General features: G+C 37.9%; 1 long non-coding RNA gene across 2 annotated transcripts in view; it reads right to left on the bottom strand.

Annotated features, from left to right (window-relative positions):
- The window catches only part of LOC139079897 (uncharacterized), a 90,118-nt gene that overhangs the window by 24,888 nt on the left and 41,838 nt on the right, over positions 1-23,392 (bottom strand). For both annotated transcript variants that reach the window (XR_011533917.1, XR_011533918.1), the window contains exon 8: positions 21,640-21,722. This is a non-coding gene — a long non-coding RNA (uncharacterized lncRNA). The remainder of the gene's footprint in view (positions 1-21,639; positions 21,723-23,392) is intronic.

Genomic DNA, 23,392 nt, shown 5'->3' on the forward strand with positions numbered 1-23,392 from the left:
CCAGATCTTCTTCATTCATCAAATGTTCCCATACATCCTGAACTTGTCATGTCATATGTCATTATACTTTTTAAATTTTTTTCTTTTGAACAAATTTTAGACTTCCGTAAAAGTTTCAAAGTTCAGAGAGTTGTCATATGTTCCTCATTTAGCTCCTGCTAATGTTCGCATTTTTAAACATTGTTCAAGGTGCTGAAGAGAGCCGTAAGTTTCAGGAAGGCAGGAAATAGCTCTGCCTCGTTTGCTGCCATATTCCTAAGCTTAGCATACTGCCTCACTCACAGCAGATGCTCACCAAATAGTGGTTGATGCATGCATGGTGAACTCACCCCAGCTCCTCCTCATTACTTCTTCTGTATTTACTTATATTTGAAGAAGATGCCAGGCTACTTACACAGGACAGGGACTAGTAATCTTTTTAATTTATGAAAGTGAGAAACAAGAAACTACAACTCAAGTTGCAGAAACTATGCACCTTGAGCGCAACTGCTGTGTTCCTCAAACACAAACTATTCTGCATTTTGCTTATCCGTATGCTGCCCCTGAAGCAGGTAACTTAGCATGTTATTTGTGAAAGATTCTTTACCCCTTTATTTATGCCATCACCACTTTGAGGCAGCATGCTATTCCTGGTTTCTATGTATCAGAATCCAACTCACCATGGTACATTCCTTACTAGCTTACCTTTCTCATCTTGAATTTTAAGCCCAAAATATTTTAAAAGTTTATCTTATTCAGCTGGTTTCACTGACTTTGGGATTCCTGGTCTATAGAAGTCTAGAAACGATAAATTGGGAAGGAATGAGAATACATGAAAGTACTCTAGTGCAGTAACATCTAACGATGATAACCAGTTTCAAGGGGAGAGACAGAAAGTGATGAAAAGCAGATTTAAGGCAGTAAGCTTAAGAGCCTGGCCACTTAAATAAGAACAAGGAACTCTCCAGAAGTCTTAGAGCATGTCTGCATTAGAGTATGAAAATAACAAGATCATAGCAATAACTATGAGTCATCAAGAAGAAATTAAATAATGTCCAGTGTAGTTCAATATAGAAGACAGAAAGTGATATTCATTTCAAACATATTTGTTTTAAAATAATTAAAATGAGACGCACTTAAAAATTTAAATATAGCTTCAGTTATTTTAAAAACCAGCTAAAATTCATTTTTAACCAATGATGGATTAAAGATTGTTACTGTACTTTTAATCATCCCTTAAATTGGCATTTTAACCATCTATTCACTTCCTTTTGTGAGATATCTATTATTTCAAACATTCTTTACAAATCATTTTTAGGGGCCAGCCAGTTGGCACAGCGGTTAAGTTTGCACGTTCCGCTTCTCAGTAGCCCAGGGTTGGCCAGTTCAGATCCCGGGTGCAGACATGGCACCACTTGGCCTGCCATGGTGTGGTAGGTGTCCCACATATAAAGTAGAGGAAGATGGGCATGGATGTTAGCTCAGGTCCAGTCTTCCTCAGCGAAAAGAGGAGGATTGGCAGCAGTTAGCTCAGGGCTAATCTTCCTCAAAAAAAAATTCATTTTTAAACTTTTTGTCAAGTATTTTCACTAGAAAATCCAACTTTCAAAATTAAAATATTAAAGAAACGAATTGGGGAAATGTTTCATTTCCACCTAGAATCAAAACTGTTTTCAAGGGAAATCCTAAAAGTGACCCGATGAAGGTGTTATGTACTAGTATACTTAGAGGATGGAATTTTATTCTTATTTATCCTCCCCTTTATAATTTTTAGTGATTTCCATGACAGTGAGTGAGTGATTCTCATCCCAAAGCTCAATAGCCATGCAAGGACCATTTTATTGTTAGGTTTCTAAGATTTGCTATGTTGGATGAATGTGGATCTCAGATTTCATAGGTGAGAAAGTGGAGGGCATTCACAATTAGCCAGCCCGTCCAAAGACACAGAGCAACTTATTTCTAAAGAATGGGACTCTAATTCATAATCCCTACATCTGCCATTCCAAGACACATAGGTTTTTTTTTCTATAATCTGATTCCCACAAACAAGACCTGTAAGAGAGAGATTGGAAATCCATGCTCTTCAAGTTCCACATCATAATCTATCACCCTACGTAGATGTCTTCTTATGTGGTACACAGTTTATGGCTACCACAGATCCCATCTGAACTATAACCTCACTGATTTAAAGAACAGAATCTCAAACTAGGAATACTTCCTGAATTCAAGGGATTTTTTGTTCCACTTGGATGCTATGAGACATAACTCATGTTACTGACTAGATAGTATCTCTTAGGGTATCTTTCTCTTATTCATTATGTTTCTTACGTGGTAAATTCATTCCCACTAACCATGAAACTGCTTTCCTCCCAGTTTGACCTTCAAATTACTTTTTCTCCCTCCCCTCAAAGCCTGTTAATCCAATGAAATGAAAGAGATTTCCATCTGTTCAGTTCCTGTACTTTACTAGACTGTGGGTCTTCGTGTCCCTTTCCTGGTCTTGAGAGAGTGAACGCTTTCCATGCAGAAACAGTTTCAGATCACTTGATGTTTGGGAAGGGCATGGACAGAACACCCAAAAGACACAGTCCTTGTTCTCACTCTTACTATGGGGTGAAGTGTTCAAATATTCTCCACTCTTTTCCCTACTTTTGGTAGCTGAATAGATGTAATTGTCAATTTTACTTTGAACTTCCTCTTTTTTCTCCTCTCCTTCTCACAGGAAAGCCCCAGGGATTAAGGAAGAAGTGTGATTTATCCACCCCAAGGAAATGAGAAACCAAAAGACCTAAGCAAGAGGAAACAGCAACTAATATATAACATTGTAAGAAATATTTAGCAAGTAAAAAGGGTAAATATGTATGCAATAAGGTAGAAGAGGAGCCAGTGATCAACTAGATACGTGGCTTACCCTGCAAAATGATCATAGCTGCTACCCAATAAGGTAATAATAACCACGGGCCAAAGGACAATTTTAATGTCTAACAATTTCTTAGACACTTTGAATGACACTGAAACTTGTAGAGTTACCTCTCTCAATTGATCCACAAAAGAAATCATGCTTCCCTTAAATTCTAAGGCTGTTCCTGCTTCAGCAGAAGACTCAATGGTGAAATAAACTCCACGGCAAACTTAAGGACCATCATGTCTCATCCTACTATGTTCCAAAATAGTGGCAGCTCCAGAACTTACAGGAGGGGCTGGAGTAGGAAAGATGACTAGGTTGGGGAGGTGGGTGGTGGGTGTGTGAAAATAGGGAGCTTCTTTTGAAGCTGCTTTTGTATAACTAGATCATTGTATTTACATAGATTTCATAGGCATTTAATATGGCTTTGGGTAAGACGACACTCTCTCTGCACCAAAGCCATCACTGGTACTGCCACTGCTTCATAAAAATTTTCTGCAGAATAAAGTGTAAGAAAAAGGCAGGAGGAATTTATTTGCTAGGCCCTATACTTGTAATCCTACTTCTCTATAGGCCAGAATCCAACAGGATGGCCTTCTAGCACTTTTGCTTAGGCTGGGGTCAATGCCAGAACCAAACCAGTTTTCCTCAGTCTACTTCATACTGTGTGTGTGTGTGTGTGTGTGTGTGATTTTTAATTTATTTTTAGCTCCAGATCTCTTTGCCTCTTGACCCCTTGGTTGTTTGCTTTAACTCATCACCCCAAATCTGATGCTTGCTGTATGTTTTCAGGTTCTAAACTCTGGCTGTCCTATACCCACTCATTAGTTTTATTTAACAAGCCCTTATATAGATAGCTTTTATTATTAGAACAGTATCAGTCACTGCTCTAAGCATATGACACATACTACCTCATTTAATCCTTATAACAACCCATAAACTAGATACAATTACTGTCCCCATTCTCAAGATGTTTAACACACATATGAAATACTGCCAACCAGTGAAACTTGCCCAAGCCTTGGCATCCAGAGTAATTACTGGGGGATAGTCACATACCCATGGAGTGTCCACATGACTGACCTTAAGTACTCAGTCTCCAGACTTTCCAGAGATGACAAGGATACACCCAGTCCCAGGGTCCAGGTGAACAAAAGCAGGCATCCACCATAAATCACAGTGTTAGCATGACCTATCTGGTGTGGCCCAAGCCCCGGGTACACAAAGACACTCTTCTCAGGCAGGATGTTCCAAGGACTTAGAGGTTATCTCTAAGCTGATCAAGAGGAAGTCTTTTTTGGGAACCTGCAGGGTTTTGAACACCCTAAGCCTACAGAGCTAACCCTACTGCACAGACACCTTCTAGGAGAACACATGCATCTCACAAGCAAACTCACCTAGCATTGGTGTACGAGTGATCAGGGTCAGAGGCTCTAGAATGATAATGAACGTGTCATGAGCATGAGCACTGGATGCATGCAGTAGAGGAGGACAAATGAGTCTTGGACTTACAGAGCCAGAATCCACTGTATGGAAAATTCTTCCAATCACCAGACATGTAAAATTTCTTAAAAGGCTTTGATTCTTATTTTAATACCTGGTCAACTGGAAGTTCCCTTCTATTGAGAACATATTTGATAAGGCAGCATATTACATCATAAACCCACCAATTATATATTTTTTCTTTCTTAATGGAAATCATACAAAATAAAATTTACTGGAATTTCTGTGTTTTGGGACGCAAACTTGTGGTACATAAACAGCAAGTACACATGTTCATACATAAAATAAATCTAGATCTTCCCTGATTTAAACTATATGTATACAAATAAAATTTTAATGTTAATAAAATTTTGTCAACCTGTGATCTTGATAATTTTAGATTTTGTGGAATTCTTTTTAATTGACATTCGTTAACTTTGATTTTTCAATTTTCTGCTCATGTTTTGGGACTAATACGTTTTTTCCAAATCCAAACATATTCATAGGCCCTTAAAGCTCATGGTTCTAGACTAGGCATTGTATTTATCTTGCCTATTAAATAGAGTGACCTGCTCTTGTAAATACAGTATATATCCATTCTTTCTTTCATATGCTAGTCCTCCAAATTTTTGAAGATATGTCATTAAGAGCACTCTTCTCTCTCTCCCTCTCCCCCATTCCTCTACTTTTTCTTATATGAAAAGCACTCTTAGAACTTACACAATTTAGTTTAAAGGCTGCAATGTTAAAATATTGACTATCATTTTACAAATTATGCCAACTCCTCAAATGTTCTTTAATGGGCAACACTTAGAATTATACATAATATTCCAGATGTATTTTAATCAGATGAGGAAGTTTTAATTCTTTGATTTGGACAGAGGGACAAACAGACCTGGATTCAGAAAGACCTCAAGGCCACCTATTGGCCTTCAAACATTGCATGAACTTGGGTAGTAAAGTGAACTCCCTGAGACTCACCTGCACTCTTAGTAAACAGGAACAATGACAGCTATTTTACCAGGTTGCACGAAAAAGTAAAGAAATAAGTAAATAGATCCTTAATTAATTCCTGGCTCCTGACATTTTTTTGAAATATAACATACATATAGAAATTGTATAAAACATAAAGACAGCTAAACAATTGAAAAGAAAACGGCAGATGTCCCAACCTAAAAATGGGCAAGAGACTTTCAACAGCACATCACCAAAGAGAAAAGCCAAATTGTCAAAAACGTATGAGAAGGCGCTCAATCTTACTAATAAACATGGAAATTATACACTTTGTCAAAGTTTACAGTTAATTTAAACCATTATTCTCTTCCTAAATAATACAAAAAACTTACGATATTTTAATTCCATTGACTCTATTCCCAAAACTAAATGAATTATTTCCATCTAATATTTTAATTCTATCTGTTTTTAAACCTCAGCTTGATATTATTACTACTTATATAATCATGTTTATTTACGTTTATTTACATATTAACACTTTCTTTGCTCCTCAATCCTTTTTGCACATTACACACTTCATCTGGAATCATTTGCCTTAAACTTGAGGAATTTTACTGGTGAATGTTTAAAAATGTCTTTATTTTACCACAACTCTTTTTTCTTTTCTTTTCTTTTCCTTTTTTTTTTTTCAGTGAGGAAGATTGGCCCTGAGCTAATAACTGCTGCCAATCTTCCTCTTTTTGCTTGAGGAAGATTGTCACTGAGCCAACATCTGTGCCAATTTTCCTCTATTTTATGTGGGGATGCTGCCAGAGCATGGTTTGATGAGCAGTGTGCAGGTCTATGCCCAGGATCCAAAGCTGCGAACCACAGCCTGCCAAACCAGAAAGTGTGAACTCAAACACTACACCACCAGGTTGGCCCCTATTTTACCACAATTCTTGAAGGACATGTTTATTGGTTATAGAATTCTAGCTTGGCAGTTATTTCTTTTCTGAACTTTGTATGCATTTAGTTAAACTGTATTAAATTGATGACGTTTGACACATTTTACTGTACAAAAATGACAATTTCAAGTGGTTCAATTAACTATTATTCCACCGACTTCTGGTTGCCATTATTACCTGCTGAGGAGTCTGTTATCAAATTGCTCTTTGAAGGAATATCTGTTTTCTTTTCTTTAACTGTTTTAAGATTTCTTTATTTATCTTTTCTTACTATGTTGTGCTTGGGAGTTTGTTATGGGATGAATTGTGTCCCCCCAAATTCATGAATTTCAAATCTGAAGTAAGTGTGGTAATGCTTGGCTTTTCAGCTTCACCTAGTACTAATCTCTGCCTTCCTTGCTGTGATCTGGCAACCCTCGTCATCTCTGTGTTTCTAAGTTTCATACTGCCTTAGAGCCGTTGCACTAGCCAGTTCCTTTCCTTGGAAATACTTGCCTCCATGTTTCTGCCTACTTACTTCTTTTGAATCATTCAGGTCTTGGATAAAATCCACTCCTAAAAAGGTTTTCTTTGACCAACAAAGCCAAGATAGCTTATTATCTAAGAACACAAATTCTTTCCTGAAATTATCTTAATTTGCTTATATGTCTTCCCGTTACACCCTCAAGGTGTGAACAGGGACCTTGTCTATTTTGTTCACTGCTGTAACCTCCATTCCCAAATGATGCCTGGAAAGAGTAGGTACTGCTTAAATATCTGAAAAATTGAATGGACTATCTCATCTGGAAAATTGCCAAAAACAATAATACTTACATCTTAGAACTGCTGTGATATTAAATGAAATAATGCAAGAAAATATTTTAAATGACTAGTTTAGGTTAAGCGCTGTGTGTGTTAGCAGAGACAACAGTATTCCTGGTAGAAGCTAATTGTGGTAATAGTAGTTACTCTTTTACTATGTTAGTTTAGCCAGGCAAGGCTTGATATGGTAGGCAGGAGAAAGACAATTGCGGTAAACTGCATTACTCTTAATTCTTCATCCCTTTCTTTATGCTCACCCTTCGTCGTGTGGCTTTTTCGCTTCTCTTACCAAAGGAGAGAAGTATATTTTACTGCTTTTGGTCTTTGGGTTTGACTTGTGACTTGCTTTAGCCAATCAAATGAGGTGACTATGTCAGGATGTCTGTTTTCTACTCATTCTCTTCAGCTTCTGTCATTGCCATGAGAAGAAAACCCCTAGAGATCTTACTAATCCAAAGAGGATGAGAGATCCGTGGGGTAGAGCTGACTCCAAGTCAACAAACAGCAAACCCGAATGACACTGGATACTGTTTAGACCACCTATAGGAGAAAGAAATGCTTATTGCTGTACGCCACTATGGTTTTGTGGGGGGTTTTTTAATAGTGCCTTACTGTGACAACAGGAAAGCAATACCACTATGCTTGGTAAAAGCTCAACGAAAATTAGAAATTGTACTGAGCATGTTGCATCTCCAGCTGCACTCTGCTGAATATCTGAGGCTGCGGTTCAATTGCTGAATAATTAAACTGAAATGCAACCAAATTCATAGGCAAACACTATGTTGGAACAGAACTCAACTTAATTAAAGATAAACCAAAAGGTAAAAAGGACACATGGACTATCAAGTGAGGTACTTCAGAATAAGAGAAAGGGAACAGCACTCAGAATATTTAAATTTGGAAAAGTAGATTTCCTGAAAGCAATTTAATTAAGGAGCTAGAAAATTTCAGAAAACTGTCATTCTGAAGAGAATGAAAGTAATATGTTGTCTGAAAATCAGATATCTAAAGTCAGGAGGAAAGGACAAGGAAAAGATGGAAATTAAATAGATAAGGTGAAACCAAGATAGATTATATAAGGAATATGCAAAAGATTTTCAGAAAAAGCCCCAAGAAAATGATCCTCTCCCACCGGATAATGTAAGAGCGTAGCTGATGCTGCAGACAGTAAATATCTGTGATGCTGTTCCAAAATATGAAAATATAAAATAACAAAGTGCTGAAAATATAAAAGAAAAACATCATAGAATTCAAAAGCATAGAAGGAAGAGCCAACATATAAATAACAGATAATCTTGAAAGCCTCAAAAAATAAGTAAAAATAAAAATTACAGAAAATATTTCTAGAGCTAAAGAGCAACCTGCAGAGTTCACTCTCCTGAAACATTTTTTAACTACAAAAGTAAAAAAACTGTTAAATGTGTTAGGGGTTGAATATGAGCCTTCTGAGGATAAAGAGCATGCACAAAACATAGAGGGAGGGAAAAGGAAGCTGCATGTCAGATCACGGGTGGAACAGAAATTCAAAGTGGCAAACATTTAAGAAAATCAGAGAGAATTTCTTAAGAGTCCTGAAGGGCAGACTGCAGATGTTGAACTGATTGACAGCTTAAAGCTACTACAAATTATTGGTCAGGGATGTGACATGATGGAAAGAATATATTAGGCAAACTTTTCTAATACATATAAGTAGAATAGATCAACAAGGCAAGAACTTTGAGAAAGAAATATGACTTCAGGACTGGGAGGGGACCAGCTTCTAAATGACAATACATAGTAGAGACCTCTGAGAAAGAATAATCAGTACTTAGCAAAGGATTAAACTACTAAGAGAGGAGAAGAAATAAGATGATAAGTCTCAAAGATTTGGAAGAAAGCTGTGCTAATCCATTAAATTTGTAAGTATCAGAATACTTAGATTCTTATGTTCTGAGGAATATTTTGCTCTACTAAAATAACTATCTCTTTGCATGCTTAACAAATAGTACCTTTCAAAACATGCACAAGACATGATGCTTTCAAGGCTAGGGCACCGCTCATCCCAAGCAGCAGCTCACAGAGAGACCACCATGAGGTTTTGAACAAGTTTGATTGCACAGCTCAATGCTAAAGAGCTGAATAGAATAAAAGAAACAGCCCAGAATTCAAACTAAAACTTCTAGGAAAAAGTTTAACTTCTAAGTGTAGAATTGTCTTAGGATATTCTATTATATCAAAATAATTGTTATAAAAATAATATTGTTAAGAAAGCAAATAGAGACAGCTCAAGACAGCAGGGTAGGAAGACCCTGAATTCAGCTCCTCCCATGGACACAACAAATCTACAGCAATATGTGGAACAATTCCCCCTGAAAAAAGACCTGAAAACCAGCTGAAAAGATCCTCCAGAATAAAGGATAAGACAGCCACACTGGAACAGTAAAAGAGGCAAAGACGTGGTCTCGCCAAAAACCCCACCCCCCATGCGAGAACCCATAATGGGGAGGGATCTCATAAATACGGTGCTTCTTCCTGAGGAGTGAGGCATGTGTGCCCCACATGAAGCACCTCAACCCTTGGAACCTCCACCTGAGAGATGAGGCCCCAAAACATCTAGCTTTGAAAACCAGTGGGGTCCACGTCCAGGAGAACCGTAAGCCTGTAGGGAACCGAGATTCCGCTCTTAAAGGGCTCACATGCCTACTTACTCAGTGCGGGACCCAGCTCAATAGCAGCAATTGGAAAAGGGCCTAGAAGTGAAGGAGATGCACTTGCCAATCTTAAAGCCTCTGCGGGAAGGGCAGAAATCTGTTGGGACTCTCTCTGGGGACAGAGACACTAGCTGGCGCCATTTTTGCTCTATCGCCCAAACTTGGCTAGTGCTGGCATTGGTGGACACCATTTGTGAACTCTCCCTCTAACATGGTAGCTCTGATGGGTGTACCCTGCACCCCTCCATTGCTGGCAAAGCCCCACCAGAGCCAGCCAGTTGAGCTCCCTACCCTGAAAGCCAGAAGGCACACATAGCCCACACAGGGGATGACCACTGAGCACCTCACTCTGGTGGCTAGAGGGAATTGTGCTTACAGGCCCCACAGGTTGGAAACAATCAAAGAGAGAGTTTTTAGCAGGCTACCACCCCCAGGGCACTGCACAGGCAGCAGACTGAAACACACCCCCAATCTATTTACTTGTCCTAGAGCTCCAGCCTGAAGGGAAGACTGTAGGTTTACCCACAACTAGAGGCTATGGAATGTGGGCTGGGAGATGCCGCCTTTGCACTCTCCCTTGGCCTCACTACAGTTCTCCAGTACCTCCCAAAAAGGAGCTCATACACTTGTCTGGAGGGCTAACTTTTGCAACAGACACTAAGGGGACACCTCCAAATAGTCTGGTCTGGAGGCCAGCAGGGTCTGTGATTGCAGTCCCACAGGGCTGTATATATTTGCAGCCCTTAAAAGCTGCTGCCTGGGAGCCAGTGCTCCACTGTTCCATGTGCTCCACTTTGGCAGCCCAGGTTTGCGGGTTCAGATCCCAGGCATGAACCTACTCCACTCATCAGCCATACTGTGGAGTAATCCCACATACAAAGTAGAGGAATATTGGCATGAATGTTAGATGAGGGCTAATATTCCTGAAGCAAACAAAGAGGAAGATTGGCAGCAGATGTTAGCTCAGGGCGAAACTTGGTCACTAAAACAAAAAGAAGCAGCTGCTGCCTGAGGGTCTAGCTTCCAATCAGCTGAAACTAGGTACTGACTGAGATCCCTCCTTCCAGAACACTCAGGGGTCTTGGCACAACGTCAACAACTGGGACCCATCAAGAAAAATTCAGGCTGCTTAAACAATCAGAAAGGTTTGAGAGACAACTAAGAGCTAGGGCAAGGTTAAACAATAAGATTCATCTCCTACACAAAGCCACTCCTTCAAGACTGGAAGCAGGGCTGGCCTGGCGGCACAGCAGTTAAGTTCACACATTCTGCTTCAGCAGCCTGGGGTTCACTGGTTTGGATCCCGGGTGCAGACATGGCACTGCTTGGCAAAAAGCCATGCTGTGTAGGTGTCCCACATATAAGGTAGAGGAAGATGGGCATGGGTGTTAGCTCAGGGCCAGTCTTCCTAAGCAAAAAGAGGAGGATTGGCAGCAGACGTTAGCTCAGGGCTAATCTTCCTCAAAAAAAAAAAAAAGACTGGAAGAGATAGCTGTTTCACCTAATACATAGAAACAAACAAAGAGAGTCAAGCAAGCAAAATGAGGAAACAAAGGAATATGTTCCAAGTGAAAGAACAAGATAAAACCCCAGGAAAGAAACCCCAATGAAATGGAGATAAGTAGTTTACCTGATAAAGAGTTCAAAGTAATGTCATAAAGATGCTCACGGAACTCAAGAGAAGAATGAATGAACACAGTGAGAACTTCAACAAAGACAAATTTTAAGAAAGTAGCAATCGGAAGTCACAGAGCTGAAGAATACAGTAAGTAAACTGAAAAATTACTAGAGGGGTTCAACAGCAGACTAGATAAAGCAGAAGAAAGAATCAGGGGTCTGGAAAACAGAGCAATGGAACTCACCCAAATAGAGCAGCAAAAATGAAAACAAATTTTAAAAAGCAAAGATGGTTTATGGGACCTATGGGACAACATCAAGCAGAATAATAGTCTCATTACAAGTGTCCCAGAGGAGAAGAGAGAGAGAGAGAAAGGGGTAGAAAACTTATTTGAGGAAATAATGCCCAAAACTTCCCTAAACTGGAGATTTATCCCAGGGATGCAGGTATGGTTCAAAAGCCACAAAAGAGTCAAGATGATACACCACATTAACAAAATGGAGGATAAAAATTACATGATTGCCTCAATAGATGCAGAAAAAGCACTTGACAAAATTCAACATGCATTTATGATAAAACCCTCCAATAAAGTGGGTCTAGATGGAACGTATTTCAACATAACAAAAACTATATATGACAAGCTCACAGCTAACATCATACTTAATGTCAAAAAAATAAAACTTTTTCCTTTAAGATCAAGAGCAAGACAAGAATGCCCACTTTTGCCACTTGTATTCAACACAGTATTGGAAGTCCTAGATAGAACAATTAGTCAGGAAAAGGAAAGGAATTAAAAAGGAAGAAGTAAAACTGTCACTATATGCAGATGACATGATTTCATGTACAGAAAACCCTAGACTGCACCAAAAAACTGTGAGAACTAACAAACAAATCCAAGAGAGTTGCAGAGTATAAAATCAATATAAAAAATTGGTTGTATTTTTATACATTAACAAAGAACTAGCAAAAAGAGAAATTAAGAAAACAATCACATTTACAATTGCATCAAAAGGAATAAAATACCAAGGAATAAATTTAACCAAGAAGGTGAAAGACCTTTATGCTGAAAACTAGAAGACATTGATGAAAGAAATTTAGAAAGACAAATAAATGAAAAGATATTCCATGCTCACGAATTGGAAGAATTGATATTTTTAAAATGTCCATATTACCCAAAGCAATCTACAGATTCAGTGCAATCCCTATCAAAATTCCAAAGGCATTTTTCACAGAAATAGAACAAACAATCCTAAAATTTGTATTTTGTAAATTTGTAAAATTTGTATGGCACCACAAAAGATCTTGAATAGCCAAAGCGATCCTGAGAAAGAAGAACGAAGTTAGAGGCATCATGTTCCCTGATTTCAAACAATACAGACCTACCTCAACTTACAATGGGGTTACAGCCCAATAAAGCTACGTAAGTTGAAAATATTATAAGTTGAAAGTGTATTGGGCCGGCCTGGTGGCACAGCGGTTAAGCTCACATGTTCTGCTTTGGTGGCCCAGGGTTTGCCGGTTTGGATCCCGGGTGCAGACATGGCACTCCTCAGCAAGTCATGCAGTGGCAGGCATCCCACATATAAAGTAGAGGAAGATGGGCACAGATATTAGCTCAGGGGCAGTCTTCCTCAGCAAAAAGAGGAGGGTTGGCAGCAGATGTTAGCTCAGGGCTAATCTTCCTCAAAAAAAAAAGAAGTGTATTTAATACATTTAACCTACCGAACATCATAGCTTAGCCCAGCCTACCTTAAACATGCTCAGAACACTTACATTAGCCTGCAGTTGGGCAAAGTCATCCAACACAAAGCCTGTTCTATAATAAAGTGTTGAATATCTTTGGTAATTTATTGAATACTGTACTAAAAGTGAAAAACACAATCATTGTATGGATACAGAATGGTTATAAGTGTATCGGTTGTTTACCCTCGTGACCACATGGCTGACTGGAAGCTTGGCCCACAGCCTCTGCCCAGCCTCAAGAGAGAGTATCATATAACATATCACTAGCCCAGGAAAAGATCAAAATTCAAAGTACTGTTTCTACTGAATACATATCACTTTTGCACCATCATGCATTTGAAAAATTGTAAGTCAAACTATTGTAAGTCAGAAACTGTCTGTATTGCAAAGCTATAGTCATCAAAACAAAGTGGTATTAGCATAAAAAAAGACACATAGTTCAACGAAACAGAACAGACAGCTCAGAAATAATCCCACACATATATGATCAATTACTTTATGACAAAAGAAGCAAGAATATACAATAGGGAAAAGACAGTCTCTTCAAAAAATGATGATGGGAAAACTGGACAGCCACATGCAAAAGAATAAAACTGAGCCACTATCTTATACCATGTCCAAAAATTAACTCAAAATGGATTAAAGACTTGAATGTAAGATCTGAAACCGTAAAATTCCTAGAAGAAAACATAGGTGATAAGCTTCCAGACTTCAGTCTTAGCAACAATTTTTTCAATCTGACTCCAAAAGCAAGAGAAACAAAAGAAAAGTAAATAAATGGAACTACATTAAACTAAAAGTCTTCTGCACAGCAAAGGAAACCATTGACAAAACAAAAAGGCAACCTACTGAATGGGAGAAGACATTTGCAAATTGTATATCTGATAAGAAGTTAATATCCAAAATATATAATGAACTCATACAACTCAACAACAAAGATTAAAAAAATTGGCAGAGGATTTGAAAAGACATTTTTCCAAAGAAAACATAGATTGTCAACATACCCAGGAAAAGATGCTCAACACTACTAATCATCAGGAAAATGCAAATCAAAACCAGAACGAAATACCACCTCACACCTGTCAGAATGACTATTATCAAAAAGACAAGAAATAACAAGTGTTGGCAAGAATGTGGAGAAAAGGAAATCCTTGTACACTGTTGGTGGGAATTTAAATTGGTGCAACCACTGTGGAAAAGAATATCAAGTTTCCTTTAAAAATTAAAAATAGCACTACCACTGGGGGCAAGCCTGGGGTCCTGGCAGTAAGGTTTGGTGTGCTTTGCTTCCGTGGCCTGGGTTTAGTTCCCAGGTGTGGACCTATACCACTCAGCAGCCATGCTGTGGTGGCAATCCACATACAACAAAGGGGAAGACTGGCATCAGATGTTAGCTCAGGGTGCATCTTCTTCAAGCAAAAAGAGGAAGATTGGCAGCAGATGTTGGCTCAGGGTGAATCTTCCTCATCAGAAAAAAAAAATAGAACTACTATACAATCCAGTAATTCAGCTTTTGGGTATTTATACAAAAAAAAACTGAAAACACTAATTTGAAAAGATATATGCACACCTATGTTCATTGCAGCATTATTTACAATAGCCACAATATGGAAACAACTTAAGTATCCATCAATGGAGGAATGGATAAAGAAGATGTGGTGTATATATATATATATATATATATCACACAATGGAATACTACTCAGCCACAAAAAATAATGAAATCTTGTCATTTGTGACAACACAGACGGACTTTGAGGATATTCTGCTAAGTGACAGAGAAAGATAAATACCATATGATTTCTCTTATATGTGGAATCTAAGAAACAAAACAAGCAACAAAACAAAACCAGACTCACAGATACAAAAACAGATTAGTGGTTGCCAGAGGGGAGGGGTTTGGGGGATGGGCAAAAACAGATAAAAGGGATCAAGAGGTACAAACGTCCAGTTATAAAATAAATGCCATGGGCGTGTAATGTACAGCATGAGGACTGTAGTGCATAATACTGTATGAACTCTGTACAGTGACAGAGGGTAACGAGACTTATTGTGGTGATCACTGCACAATGCATACAAATGTTGAATCATGATGTCACATACCTGAAACCAACATAATATTCTATGTCAATTATACTTCAATTATTTTTTTAAAAAAGAGCAAATATATTTAAATACTAGCATCCTTGGCTTGCAAATGTTTAAAAAAAAAAAAAGTACTGCTCTTTCATTTACCTGTTTTTCCCTTAGGGAAGATGATGTAGAAAAGAGAAAGTCAAGGTCAAAGCCATCAAAGGAAACATTTTCAAAAGTAGCAAACGTTATGAGTGTGAGTCAGTTTAAGGCATTTTCACTTTCAGTGATATACTCTCTGTACTATAATATCAAGATTTTTACCCAACACATATGCCAATTAAATGAAATATTGAAGCACAGAAATGTAATGCCTACTGTTTCTGATGTAATCAAAGGAGACTAGGGCTCCAATCCTAAATCTGCCACTAACAAACTCAACAATTTTAGACAAATAACAACCTCTCTGGGACTCAGTTCCTACTCCTATAAGATGGTAAAGCTGAATTGATATCTTCCGTAGTTTTATCTTTAAAAATACACTTATTTTGTAAATAATTTCTTCTCCTGGATGAATTTAGGTTTGCTCTAGGATTTATCTATAAAACAGAGATAGAATAAATCCCTGTGCTTCCTCTGAATTTTAGTCAAATCACTTGTTTTAAGGCGCAGGAAGGTCGACTAAAGGAGAAGATTGGAAGATGTTAACTGAGTAGTAAGATAACATTAGCACACAGGGAGGTATATAAATACAGAACAAAAATTACTAATTGAGAAACAAGTCCTCTTCAAAAAGTAACTAAAAGTTATATGTCAATTATATCTCAAATAAATAAAGCTAAAAAGCAAAGACAAAACAAACAAGCAAGCAAAAAGCAACCAGCGTATCTTTGTTTTGGATGCTCTTAAATTGAAAAACAGACTCACATAAGAGGCTTTGCCCCAAAATTTGTTTGCTTTGGAAATTGTCAAGAAAATGAGTGCCATCTTTTAACTAATCATCTGTTTATCAGTAATGTCTGTCACTGAGTGTTTGTTGAACATTTACTTTGTATTTATTTCTATTAAATGTCATGGGAGCTATAAAAACTGTTTAGGCAAAGTCTGTATTCAGGAACCAACATTTTCTTTGAGGAGCGAGAATTTAAAAAATGAAAAACATATCTAAAAATAAACAGATAACATTAACTCTAAAATGTGGAGCATGAACTCAAAGTCTTTTAAGACATCTAGAGAAGAGAGAGACTCATTTAGCCAGGAGTAATCAGGGAAAGTTTCGTGAATTAGGGAAAACAGATTAAGAAGGTGGGTAGGACTGGAGAGGCAGGAAGAAACACAAGCAAGGACTTAGAGGCAAGACTGAGGCTGGTGTCGTGAGGACAACGAGCAGTCATAAAATTTCAGATTTCCACCAGAACTGAATGTTTTTCCTTCTTCTTTAGCTGTTATTTTGGTGCCAAAGCAATCCCAGAGAGTATTCATGTCAATAGAAAGTAAGAACATGTGCCAAAAATATCAGTTCCTACAAACTATGGTGTATACTCAGCACCGCCCCTAACTTGGAGGAAACTGGGAAGTCAGGTATTTTTGCCCCCAGGCAAGGGCATCTTGCCATGGAACTCTCGGTACATAGGACTTTGGCTGTATCTACGCAAAATCTTCACTTGATTCTAAGTGTGCTTTTGAACACTTGGCAGGATCCATGAACCTAGTGTTGAGGTTTCTGCTAACTCATGCCATCAAAAGTGACTACAATACAGCGCCTGGCCCTTTCATGTGATGGATATAGAGTTAGATATTCCGCCTGAAGGACCTTTAGAGAGAGATGGCACAGAAAATGAAATGAAAGCCTGCTTTGAAAGCCAATGAAGGATTCTGGTTAGCCCTGTATCTGGCAGAGATGACAAGGAGGCGTGCTGGGGAGGGTATGGCAGAACAGGGAACCACGGCAATGGGAGAGTTTGACCTGGATGTTTTTCTTCAGCAGTGACAACTGACCATTTAAATGCTGTGATCAATAATGAAATAGATATTCAAAATCTAGTTTGGCTATACAAAAATTATATTAATGACATCTATTAATAATTATCGTCTTACCATTTAGGTTAATTCTCATGTGCACAATCATTATCATACATAGTATAAATATATACCATATTAATTGGGTTGTATGCTACATATAACATTAACTTGTATTTGACACTTTTTATTGTTGCATAATTTTGTCTAATGTTACATAGTTTCTTGCTTATCACTCTTAGAAATTAATCAGAACTCAGAAGCTGGGTGTGGACATGACCCTGATCTAAGCCCATGGCAGGAAAAACTACTTTAGGACCTACAGGAATTAGGAAAATGTTTCTGATAACTGCCCCTCCCCACAACAATATAAACAAAAAATAAGACTTTTGAGCAAATTTTGAAATGAATCAGAATCTCCCTGTCACTTGAGGAAAGAAACCAAAAATAGTAAAATGTTTATAAAATTAAATACTGAAAGGGAAACATCCACATGCCATGAACCTCAAAGAGTGATCACCAAGGAAAAAGTCAGCAGATCTGACACAGCTAGTTCAGCTGTTAACCCCACCCAGCTTTCAACACCAGAGGTGCCTCGATGCGCAAATTACGTCGACCTGCGCCCAGTTTGCTACGCTGGAGGCTCTTTGTCATAAACATGCCGCTAAACCCCCTAAAACTACCTGGAAGAGGACCAACTACGGCCCGGCTATCTCCCCCCACACACAACCAAGTACACTTTTCTAGTGGATGTGCCGGGTAATTCAAAGAAAACATTGAGGGAGGCGTGATAAAAGCTATCTGCAGAGTACACATATTAAACCACTAAAAGCAAAGTAAACGGATAAGACAGATAATAGCTATTTAATAAACTTCTCCAAGAAAATAGGAAAATAAATTCACCAACTCATTTATAAAGTTGGTATAATCTTGATATTTCAACTAAATATGGAATAAGATATCACATTAAGATTAATCCAAATCCACAAATTTAATGTAGAGAGATATAAGTATATGTAAAGAGATATAATGAGGATCATGTAGCAATTTTTCCAATAATGCAAGGATGATTTAATCTCATATATGCAATGTAATATACCACAAAAGTGAAATAAAGGAGAAAATACACAATCTTCTGAATAAATGCAAAAAAATTATATAACAACATTCAATATCTATGATTATGAGAAAATGAGGAAAACTTTTAGAAAACTGAAAGCAAACAACTTCCCTGCTTTGATAAAGATTATCATAAACTGCAGCAAAGATCCTACTGAATGAGAAAGCTGCGGGCAATTCCCTTGAAAATCTGCTATTAGACAACGATGCTTAGTACTACCGCTACAGCTCTACAAGGAACATGAAATCCTAGTTAAGGCAAGAATACGAAAAAAAAAAAAATTTAAGGATTGGAAAGAAAGAGGTAAAAACATTTTACACAAAACAACCAACAGAATCCTCAAACCATTGGAACTATTGTGTTCATCAAGCTTGTTAAATATAAGATTAACAGGCAAAAAACAAAGTATTCCTCCACATCAGTGGTTCTCAAATGAGAGTGACTGTGCCCGCCCCAGACCTTTGGCAATACATGGAGACATTCTGGTTGTCACAACAGGGGGTGTGGGGGCGGGGCGTTGAGGGGAAGGTGCTACTGGCATCCAGTGAGTAGAAGCCAGAGAGGCTGATAAACATTCTATCATGCAAGGAAAGTCTGCCACAACAAAGTATTATCCAGCCCAAATGCCAGGCTGCTGAGAAACCCTGCTCTACACCAGCAAAATAACCAGTGAGAAAATACAATAAAAATGAAGATGCCATTCCCGACAGCAATACAGACTACAAAGTATCTAGGGATTAACCTAACAGACATTTGTAGGAACTTAATGGAGAAAATGTTAAACTCTCTTAAATGGCCTAAAAGAAAACTTGAATTAATGGAAAGATATTTTATATTTGTAGATATATTTACTTAATATTATAAGAATTGTTGATTCTTTCCTAAAGTAAACTTTTAAATAATCTAATTTTAAAAATCATCAGTATTTGGGAAATTGGTTAATCCGATTCTAAAGTTTTTAGTGAGGTATTAGTCGAGGAATCTTACCCTATTCTTTGAGTGGTTGGTAATTTCTAAAAATTTCAATCAAAGGCAGATGTAGAAACAATTTGAAGTTTGCTATTTAGAGGCAGTGGTTTCCTAGGCTAGTACGAATTGTAGCAATCCTCAATACATAGAGTTTAATCTATTTGAAAAAACAAATATTTTTCATCTTGAAGGATAAAATTAGATGTCTACACTCACTAGAAAATTAGTTTTTAAAACAGTACTTATGATATTTGAACATCATCATTGTTTAAAGTATGCCTACCTGTAGCAGGACACTAAATAAACACTATATGATCAGATAGAAAGTTTTGAATGTCATTTTTCCTTTGTTCTTCCCTGACACGGCATTCTACTAATTTTAGTACATGTTTTATATCAAAACTCTCTAACTCTAATCTCTCAGAAACTCATTAATCTGCATTAATAGCCTTTCTGGGAAGCCGTAAGTTTAATCAATTCTTATTTGATAAGGGTCTCTAATGCTTTCAGTGATGGGAGACATACTGAGCAACAAACTGTTTCAGAACAAGAAGCATTTTCTAAAGTCATGTCAGATGTTGATAAAGTGAAATTCCTCGTACAATACAGGAACGTAATTCTCAATTCCTTATCCACTGAGAAGGTTAATAAAATAGAAGGCCTTCAAAATGTTATCTAAATACTTGAAGAGAGATAACTTATTCCAACATAGTATTTCTTCATAATCTGGATACTTTTGTATTCAGATAGTACAGGCTGTTTACTCAATGATCTGATGGAGCTAAGCAAGTCACTGTTAGGCTGGTTTTTAAATGTCTGTCCACCACAATGAAGGCAATGACTACAGTTAGCTGCCACTTTTTGCAGCAAATGTCCTACCTCTGAGCTGCACCCTAACTCATTGCATCTAATAGATTTTTAAAGTTTACACAATCCTTTAAACCAATCATCCTATTTTGTCCTCACAACCCTATGGAGCAGGAAAGAATAGAGATATTGCTCTTACCAATGGGAAAATAGAACTCCATGACCTCGTGCGCAGATGTCTAGAGAGTAACAGAATTGGAATCAGGCCCTGGGCCCTTGATCCCAGGTGCACTGGCCTTCTACCACACTGTGTTGGACAAGAACCACAATGGACTAAGCGGAAGCTGCTCCAGGAAAAAAACTAAAAACACATGGACACAGGTCAGGTTTAAAGGAATTTCTTTATGGATAATTAGTTAGCTTTAATGAACTGTTCTTCATAGAAAAGTTGATTTTGCTAGTCAGCCACCAAAATAAGATGCTTGCTATTTGATTTCTCCAAAGTTGTGATGTTTTGAAACAATTACTATTGCTTTTCTTCTCTGAATGCTCTCATTCAATCTGTTAGGACGCTAAGGGGTGTGACGTGGGCAAGAGGCAGTTCGCAGCTAGTAGACTGCAGGGCTCTTGAAGGTAAAGCTCTCTTACTCTTCTCTGTGTCCCTAGTGCCCGGTATAATGCCTACTGCATACAGAAATTATATACATACATATATATATATACACACATAAACACACATTTATTTAAATTCAACTCTGAATTCCAATGGACCTCCCCTCTGCTATGACCCACTGACCCAACAAGTTTGCACAAGTCTACACACCATAAGACCTACCACTTGTGCCTAGAGCTCATGAAATGACTTATTTGGCAAAGCAGGACCACGAACACTCTGCTTTTTCTTTATGCCTTTATACCAGCATTCCTTTCCTTCTTCGTCCTCCTGCAGAACTAAGTTCTCCTTTTCCTTCAAGACACAGACCAAGTGTCACTTTCCCGTAAAGCTTCTCTGACTCTCACCGCAGGCCAGATGACAGGGATAAATCACTCCCTGCTTTAGACTGCCACTGCACCTTCCACTGCCCTCAATCATTACAGGGTGAGACAAGGTCTGTGCTGTGGGTAGCTGGTCTTCGGAGGAATTGTAACACCGAAGTGCTTGCAAAAAAAGAACAACACTATTCTGGTTTGACATTACTTGCATAAGCTATTTCACTGAAGCATCATAGCCCTATGTTCAAACAGGAAATTTCAGTGCCCATGGATCCCTTTATTTAAGAGGTAAAATTAAGAGGCTAACTCCAGCATGGGAGGCGAGAAGAGTGTTCCAATGATACAGAATCTCTTTTTAGTATCTTGTAATTTTCATGTCCAACTATAAGCCAAACTGTGGCAGGGAAGATCAATTAGCAAAATTACTACTTCAAATTCTATATAACATTCATATTATCTTCAAAGAATTATTTGGGTGAACTAATGTCTTACCTTAATATTACCAATATTATTAAAAGTAACCGTTTATTTTTACTTACCAAGTACAATTGCACCTGGACTAGATTCAGCCATTTTGGATGGAGTTTTTGCTTTTGTCTTCATTCATAAAGCCATGGTATAACTAAAATCAATTTCAAAAAAAGTAATTGTATTTTGCGAAGACATTGGATTGTTTTTACTAATCGCAATACATAATTAAGGCTCTGGTCAGATTTTAGCACATATAAATATTTGAGAACTCTGACTTATAGTGCGAAGTCAAGATTTATAAATATAAAATAGTATCTCTTTGCCTCCAATTTCAAATGGCTAAAACTGAATTAGCTTTGGGAATACAAGCATTAAAAGAAATGAATTTGCTAATATTCTTCTTCTCTGGAAACTCTTCTGATGAAGACACAGAATTCTTTGTACATTAAAATGATGTAGAAACAAAGCAGTCTATATATTTCTTAACCATGGGTTGGGCCTCCCTCCCTGATTGATCTCTTTAAATGATAAATCCAAACTGATCAAAAGAGAAAACATAATGAAACCACTTGAAAATTAAAAAGTGCTATAAGCATGTAAAACATTGTTACTATTCGACTGCACTAAACTAAACCATCTGAAGATTAACAATCTGTCATCCAGCTTTTTCTTGTCATAGTTCCATGCTAACCATTGGACTACACTGCCTTTGTTAGAACCTCTACACAGTCAACTCTAGGAATAAGAGCAAACAAGTCTAAAATATTTTTCTCCCTGAGTATTAGAGGCAAATTCTTATGGATACTTCCAAAGAGGTATTTGAATCCGTTTAAGAGAATTCTTATAGCGGGGGCCAGCCCAGTGGTACAGTGGTTAAGTTCGCACGTTCTGCTTCGGCAGCCTAGGGTTGGCTGGTTCAGATCCCAGCTGCAGACCTACACACTGCTTATCAATCCGTGCTATGGCAGGCATCCCACGTATTTAAAAAAGTAGAGGAAGATGAGCATGGATGTTAGCTCAGGGCCAGTCTTCCTCAGCGAAAAGAGGAGGATTGGCGGCAGATGTTAGCTCAGGGCTAATCTTCCTTAAAAAATAACAAAAAATTATTATAGCAAGTAATGTGGGCTCTATTTCATTTTCAGTTCTGACATTCCTTTTTATTTTGCATTTTCTCCTGATATACTGTATATTGGAATTATGCTTCCCATTCTCCTCATTTTCTAGAAACCATATATATTGACTTGGGTCTCTGGTTTTGCTTATTGAACTTTGTCACGTGGCATGGAAATTTAGCTTCACTTTTTCTAAAGATGTAAAAGAATTGCAAGTATCCAAGAAGAAAGCTTGGTCTCTCCCATTACACATGCTCAGCACATCAACACAAACTTGGACAGGCCAGACCAGACGAAGGCAGGCCAACAAATGTCCTATCTGTGTGAAGGAGGTCAGGATACCAGCAGGCCCAGATGGATGAGACCCACAGCAACACTCAGGAACAGAGGATGGCGATCCAGCTTTCCTCTGGCCTATGAAATTGGAGTTACTGTAATATTGTATAGGAAGAAAATGTATTTTCATTTTCTACTTTATATAAGCATGTCTATTCCTGCCATGAACTGAATATTTGGGCCCTGCAGATAAAATAAATATCACAAAAGTCTAAAACTCCTACTGAAGAACTATTTTCTCTCTGACATAGGAGAAAGTGAGAAGACTAGGTTTATATGCGGCACGCTGAAAGCTGCTAGTTTGCCTTCCAAAGTGAACAGGACAGTGAACTTTTACAGTATCTGACACACTGGAGTGTTAAAAATGCTTTCA

The sequence above is a fragment of the Equus przewalskii genome, chromosome 27 (genome assembly GCF_037783145.1).
Source record: "Equus przewalskii isolate Varuska chromosome 27, EquPr2, whole genome shotgun sequence".
Lineage (NCBI taxonomy): Eukaryota > Metazoa > Chordata > Mammalia > Perissodactyla > Equidae > Equus > Equus przewalskii.